Source organism: Artibeus jamaicensis, unplaced genomic scaffold (genome assembly GCF_021234435.1).
Source record: "Artibeus jamaicensis isolate MK-2021 breed Jamaican fruit bat unplaced genomic scaffold, CSHL_Jam_final scaffold_1283, whole genome shotgun sequence".
Classification (NCBI taxonomy): Eukaryota; Metazoa; Chordata; class Mammalia; order Chiroptera; family Phyllostomidae; genus Artibeus; species Artibeus jamaicensis.
This window is the reverse complement of record NW_026522028.1, coordinates 20552759-20559300: the sequence shown is the minus strand read 5'-3', so window position 1 is coordinate 20559300 and position 6542 is coordinate 20552759. Positions and strand designations below refer to the sequence as shown.

At 37.3% G+C, this 6542-nt stretch overlaps 1 long non-coding RNA gene across 1 annotated transcript; it reads left to right on the top strand.

Moving 5' to 3' along the window:
* The first annotated feature begins 504 nt into the window (after positions 1–504).
* LOC119058386 (uncharacterized) lies at positions 505–5792 on the top strand. Its single transcript, XR_005084241.2, has 3 exons — positions 505–593; positions 5528–5566; positions 5764–5792. It is a non-coding gene; the product is annotated as an uncharacterized LOC119058386 (long non-coding RNA).
* The last annotated feature ends 750 nt before the right edge of the window (positions 5793–6542 follow it).

Sequence of the window (6542 nt, the reverse complement as noted above, 5' to 3'; positions counted from 1 at the left end):
GGAGGCATAAAGGGGAGAGAGGAATTTCAAGGGCATGAGAAACACTTTGGGGTGAAGAAAATGTTCATTATTTTATTGTGTTCATGAATGTATGCATTTGTCAAAGTTTTACATATTTGCAATTTACGGCATGTCAGTGATACCTCAATAAAGCTGTTTTAAAAGGCATAAGAGTAGAGTGTGGCTGATGAAATGGAGGATAGGCCTCTGAGCTGAAGAAAAGCACAAAGAAAGACACAGAGGCATTTATTTCATAAGCACACAGGGCTTACCATCTAGTACTAGGCCATGTTCCAAAAGTTTTACAAATATTCCTTCATTCTATCTTCATAGCATCCCTATGAGGTAAGTACTATTAATGTCATCCCCACCTTGCAGATAAAGAGATAAAAGCACAAAGATATTAAGTAACTTGCCCAAAGTGATGAGTAATTGTCATAGCTGAGCTTTGAATCCACATTATGATATAACATGCTGCCTCCACTAAGAACATATTTGGTAATCTTTACAGCTATATTTGAAGAGCCACATGACTGTAGCCAAAATTGAAGGGAGAAGAGAGGAAGGAGAGTAACGTGGAAATGTTGGTTGGAGTAAGTTCCCTTAAGCCTAAAAAGTCCAATCATTTAACATGAAGATACATTAGAAGCCTTCTGAATGGTATCTTTATTTCGCGGGACTGATTTCCATTCATTATCAAATACTAATGATTTCCTCAGTGGAACTCATCTGAAAGCAATTTTTCACCAGTCTTATAAAGGACTTAGTCCCCGATGCACAAACTGATCAGATAGTCTATTCTGTTCCCCAAGTAGCTTCAGAATCAGGTGACATTACTCACAAAAGGAGTCAGGTTCCCTTGCAGAGCAGCCATGAGCATTCGCTTGTCCTTATACCCACTTGGGGGATGCAAATAGAAAGGCAGGAACACAAAGCAATGCCAGAGGTGCTACTTTTGTCTGGCTTTGACACACATCACTTTAAAAAATCGCCTTTGCTTGCCTAAAACCCTGAGGACAATGTAGCTGGAAATTGAGCTGTTAAAGGCTATTAACCAAAACAGCAGGCTGCCAAGGTTCTTAAAGTTTATACCAACTCCAAAATACACCTTTAGCAGCAGATGTGTTAGGGAAAAGAGCCTCAATGTCACGTGTCTTCTTTTTTTAAAAATATTTTATTGATTGTGCTATTACAGTTGTCCCAATTTTCCCCCTTTGCCCCCTCCACCTAGTACCCCCATTCCCTTCAGCATTTTCCCCCTTAGTTCCTGTCCATGGGTCATGCATATAAGTTCTTTGTCTTCTCCGTTTCCTATACTATTCTTAACCTCCCCCTGTCTATTTTGTACCTACCAATTTGTGCTTCTTAATCCCTGCAACTTTTCCCCCTCTCTTCCCCTGCTCTCTTCCTGCTGATAACCCTCCATGCGATCTCCATTTCTGTGATTCTGATCCTATTCTGCTTGTTCGATTAATTTGTTTTTTAAATTCAGTTGTTGACAGTTGTGAGTTTGTTGCCATTTTACTGTTCATAGTTTTGATCTTCTTATCCTTAAATAAGTCCCTTTAACATTTCATATACTAAAGGCTTGGCGATGAACTCCTTGAACTTCACCTTGTCTGGGAAGCACTTTATCTGCCTTTCATTCTAAATGATAGCTTTGCTGGATACAGTAATCTAGGTTGTAGGCCCTTATTTTTCTTCACTTTGAACATTTCTTGCCAGTCCCTTCTAGCCAGCAAATTTCTTTTGAGAAATCAGATGGGAATCTTATGGGAACTCCTTTGCAGGTAACTCTGATTTTCTCTTGCCGCTTTTAAGATTCTCTCTTTATCTTTAACCTTTAGCATTTTAATTATGATGTGTCTTGGTGTGGTCCTCTTTGGGTCCAGCTTGCTTGGGACTCTCTGTGCTTCCTAGAGTAACATGTCTATTTCCTTCAGCAAATTATGGATGTTTTCTTTCCTTATTTTTTCAAATAGATTTTCAATTTCTTGCAGAAATGCTCTTGACCCATGTCTATGGCTCCTTTTCATTGTATTTTATGAATTTTATATGAAACTTCTAAATTAATTAATATTAAAGTTTCTTCATTTCTTATCAAGGTGTTTGGGGCTCTAAGTAAAACAAACCCTGGCTCCACATGCTTGAACAATAAGGGTATCTTTCATCTGATAAAGCACCAAGTCTGGAGGTCAGGTAGTTGAAAGGTAAAGACTCAGCCTCTCTATGATTCTCCTCTTCACTATCCTCAGCACCGGTTTCATCTTAAAGCTGAGTTTTCCTTTTGGTCACTAAATGGCTGCTGGAGAAAATCATGTCTAGCACCTTCTTTGGTCACATCAAGCAAGAGAGAGGAGATATAAACATTTCACTTGCATGAGCATTGTGAGTCCTTCAATTTACTGAGAACATGTGCCAAAAACTAATGATGAATGAGTCAGCTCAAGCTCAGGTGGGAATAACAGAAAAAAATCAAGGTTTGTCAGGAAGGAGGAGAAGAGAAACAGACAAGAAACTAATGCCTTGCAAGGCAGCTCAACAGGAGAAAATCTAGCACCTCATGCATTTCTATAGACCTGTGAACTGTTTAACGTTCAGATTTGTAAACCTGATACTTGGGCAGAAGTAAAATCTCCTAACACTTAGCTCTACCATCTGTTGCTGACATAACAATTTTACATAATATGAAAAATGCCAGATGGAATCTACACATTAACCATGTCCAAGATGTTTTATGCATCAACATACACGGAATAAAAGAAATAGCTTTGTTCCATACGCTGTTGAGCTCATAGTTATCCAGTTAACAATTCTAGCCATTGATGGAGAAGGACGACCCCTGAGTTTCCTAATCACTTATGTTCCCCTGGTGGTTGGAAAGCTATACGCACTGATGGCCCCGGATTTCTATCCAGGACGGACCTAGAAGCTATAGCTTATTTAGAGCTGGGGGCTGGGAAGAGGAAGGCATACATATTGAAACTGTGTTTGCAAGGCCAAGTCACAGGTTTTAGCGTAGAATTTATATTCTGGTAAATAAGAATAGTATAGTTTTCTAAAGATGTTTTTATTTTTACTGTATATAAGATTGAGAAAATATCATTTGCTCGTATCATTGAATGGGAAGTAAAGGAGTAGCTGTTGCTTTGAAGCAAAGATAATGGAAAATGTTCTAGGAGGAATATTTCCACCGTAAACTTTCCACCAGCTAAAGGAACTTCAGAAAGTACAGGGAACAATTTTCCCATTTTTATTATAAAATGGTTCAGACATGTATTGACACGGAGAGTGACATAACAGACATCTACATGCTCGAAACTCAGACGTTGACATTTTGACGTTCTCCATCTTCTCTTTCAGACCTACCCCTTTTCTCTTGCTGTACAGATTGCTGCTACCTGGTATCAGTCTTCTGCATACTTCATAGGACCACCATATGTGCGTGGATCCACAATAAGACTGTAGTTTTGAAAATGATATCATAGGAAGTGTCATTCAGCAACTTACCTTTTTGTTAATGTTGATGAGTTTTTACCCTTGTTTGTCTAGTTCTCTCGGTTCAACTGCTCTATAATATCCCATTGCTGAGTGTAATACAAACCACTTAGCTATTCTTCTGCTGATAAATATTTAAGCTATTTCCATTTCCCCCTATTACAACACTGCAGAGAATAATCTAGTGTGTTACTCCTTGGGCACATGTCAGAGAATTTCTCTAGGTTATAGATGCACAAAGGTAGAGTGGGAAATTTCATTCCATCATTATTTACCAAGTAACATCTACACCAATAATGTACGTAGGTTACTTTTTCTTCATTTTGCTAATCTGATAGCTATGAGGTGGCATTTTCCTGATAACTAGGGGAATAAATCAGACTTTTCATTTATTTGGCATTCAGGTTTCCTCTTCTGTAAATTTGTTTCTTGATATATTTTGCCTGTTTTGTAGTATTTGTCTTTTTTTGCTGAATTATAAAAGTTTTACATATTTTTAGGTACTAACATTTGTTGATTGTATGCATTGCAAATATCTTCTTCCTGTCTATGACTTGTCTTTCCAATTTTAGGGAGTTTAATTGTTCCATTTAGGTTTATAATTTTAGTGTAGTAACATTTGTCTACTCTTTCCTTAATGAAGGGTTTTGTTTTCTTGTGCTTATGAATGGAATCCTGCAAAGATTCAAGATTATGAAAGATTTTCCTCCAGAAGTTTTCATGGTTTTCTTTTTTTAAAAAAATGTGTTGATTTGAGAAAGAGAGAAAGAGAAACATCAATTCGTTGTTCCACTTATTGATGCACTCATTGGTTGATTCTTGTATGTGCCCCGAGTGGGGGATTGAACTTGCAACCGTGGGGTATTAAACAACACTGCAACCAGCTGAGGTACTCAGCCAGGGCTCATGGTTTCTATTGACATTGAGATATTTAGTCTGTTTGGAATTTATTTTTTTGAAGTGTAAGATAGTGACTTCATTTTCTTTCCAAAAGGATAACCAATTTTCCCAGACTCATTTGTTGGCTAGTGTATAATTTCTGCACTGATTTTTAGGGCCTTATCTCAAATATTTACATATGCTTGGGTCTGTTTTGTCCAACTCAAATACTGTGTCATCAGCCTTTGTACATCTTTTTAATCTTGATATCTGATAGAGCAATGTCTCTGGCTGTCTTAGCTACTGTGATAGTTCATTTCATGTGTCAACTTGACTAGGCTGCAGGGTGCCCAGATTAAACATTACAGTATTTCGAAATATGTCTGTAAGGTGTCGTTTCTGGATGTGATTAGCATTTGAATGGACAAATTTGTTGCAATAGATTGCCCTCCCCACTGTGTGTGGGTATCACCTAATCCACGGAGGGACTAACTAGGACAAAAAGCAGAGAAAGTGAGAATTTGTTCAGGCTTCTGCCCTGGGACTTGGGTTTCCACCATCAACTCCCCTGGTTCTGAGGAATGGAACAACAGCGCTAGCTTTCCTGGGTCTCCAGCTTGCAGGCAGCAGATCATGGGACACTCAGCTTCTGTAATCATGTGAGCCAATTCCCAATTCCTCATAATTATCTTTTGTATCCCATTGGTTCTATTTCTCTAGAGAATCCTGACTATTATGGTCTCTTTTCTGTCCTATACAAAGATTAAAGTCAGCTTATCAAATGCCATGGAATCCCTGGTGGACTTTTCATTTCGATTCCGTTGCATTTATAGATAATTTGGGGACAAGTGTTATGGTCCCGATCTTCTCTATTTTTTCCATGAGCCCCCTGAATCTCTGCATACAATCAGATTTTTTTTTTACCTCCTTCAGTGCTATTTTGTAATTTTCCCCATGAAAGGATTTTGACATCTTGTGCAAGTTTATTCTTAGGTATTTTATAGTTTTTGTGGCTATGATAAATAAGAACTTTATTCAAAAAGATTTTCTCATTAGTTATACTCTGAGTAGGAATGCAAAAAATGTTAGTGTGTTGGTTTTGTATCTAGCACATTGCCAAACTTTCTTATCACTCTAAAATTTGTTTTAGATTCTCTTGAATTTCCTATGGAGATAATTTTGTTTACAGGTAAGAACTGTTTTATCTTCTTTTTAAAAAATTCTTAGACCTCTTATTTCTTTGACTTATGTAGAACCTCCAATGCCAAATTGACTGATGAGCTTATTTCTTTTAATTCTGTTGTTCCCATTCTGTAGTTTTTAAAATGTGTTTGTGTATACATACCCACAAAAAGTAGAATATTGAAATAATGCATCTCTTTCTAGGGGAAGTATTAAACCAGGATCCACTGAGGTAAGTGTTTAAAATTTATATTATGATTTAATACATAGCAGAGCAGACCAATTAGTTACTCTTATAGTTGTAATCAATATGCTAATTTGGAAAAAATAGTTCTGTAATATTCAGTCTTCTCATTGCATTTTATTTATTCATATTTTCTTTGAACCCTTTCAGTAAATTTTGTAACTTTCCTCACATAGGTTCATTTTTCAAATTCAGGTTATATCTCAATATTTTTAGGTGGAATGTTGTTCCCACAACTCCTTATATATTTTTTGTTCATTACTTTGGGGAGGTCAGGATAGTAGGTTACTTTTGTACACTTATCTTTAACCAGTCATTTTATTAAACTTCCATAAAGATAATCACTTTTCAGTTATTTTGGAGTTTCTCAATAAACAATTACATTATCTCCAACTAATACTTTTTGTTTTCTCATGCTGAATAACAATGTTCCTACATCTGGTCTAGAATTGTGTTACTAACAGAGTGGTGGAGAGAGCCTGGTTTTCTTTCCGATTTTAAAGAGATCCTGTCTCCTATTTGGATTCTTTGTTCAGTGAAGCATGAAGCTGATTAAAGGACTTCATTTGTGTTTTGTCTGGATTCTCTAGGCAGCTGGTAAGCTCCCTGTGAAGACAACCCGTCTTGTGAAAACACATATGACTCTCCGGGTCTGGTCTCCACAGCCCTTGGCACAGAGCAGGGAACCTGGTCAGGGCCAGAAAGAATCTGTCTTACGCTGGATTCTGGGGAGGCCCTG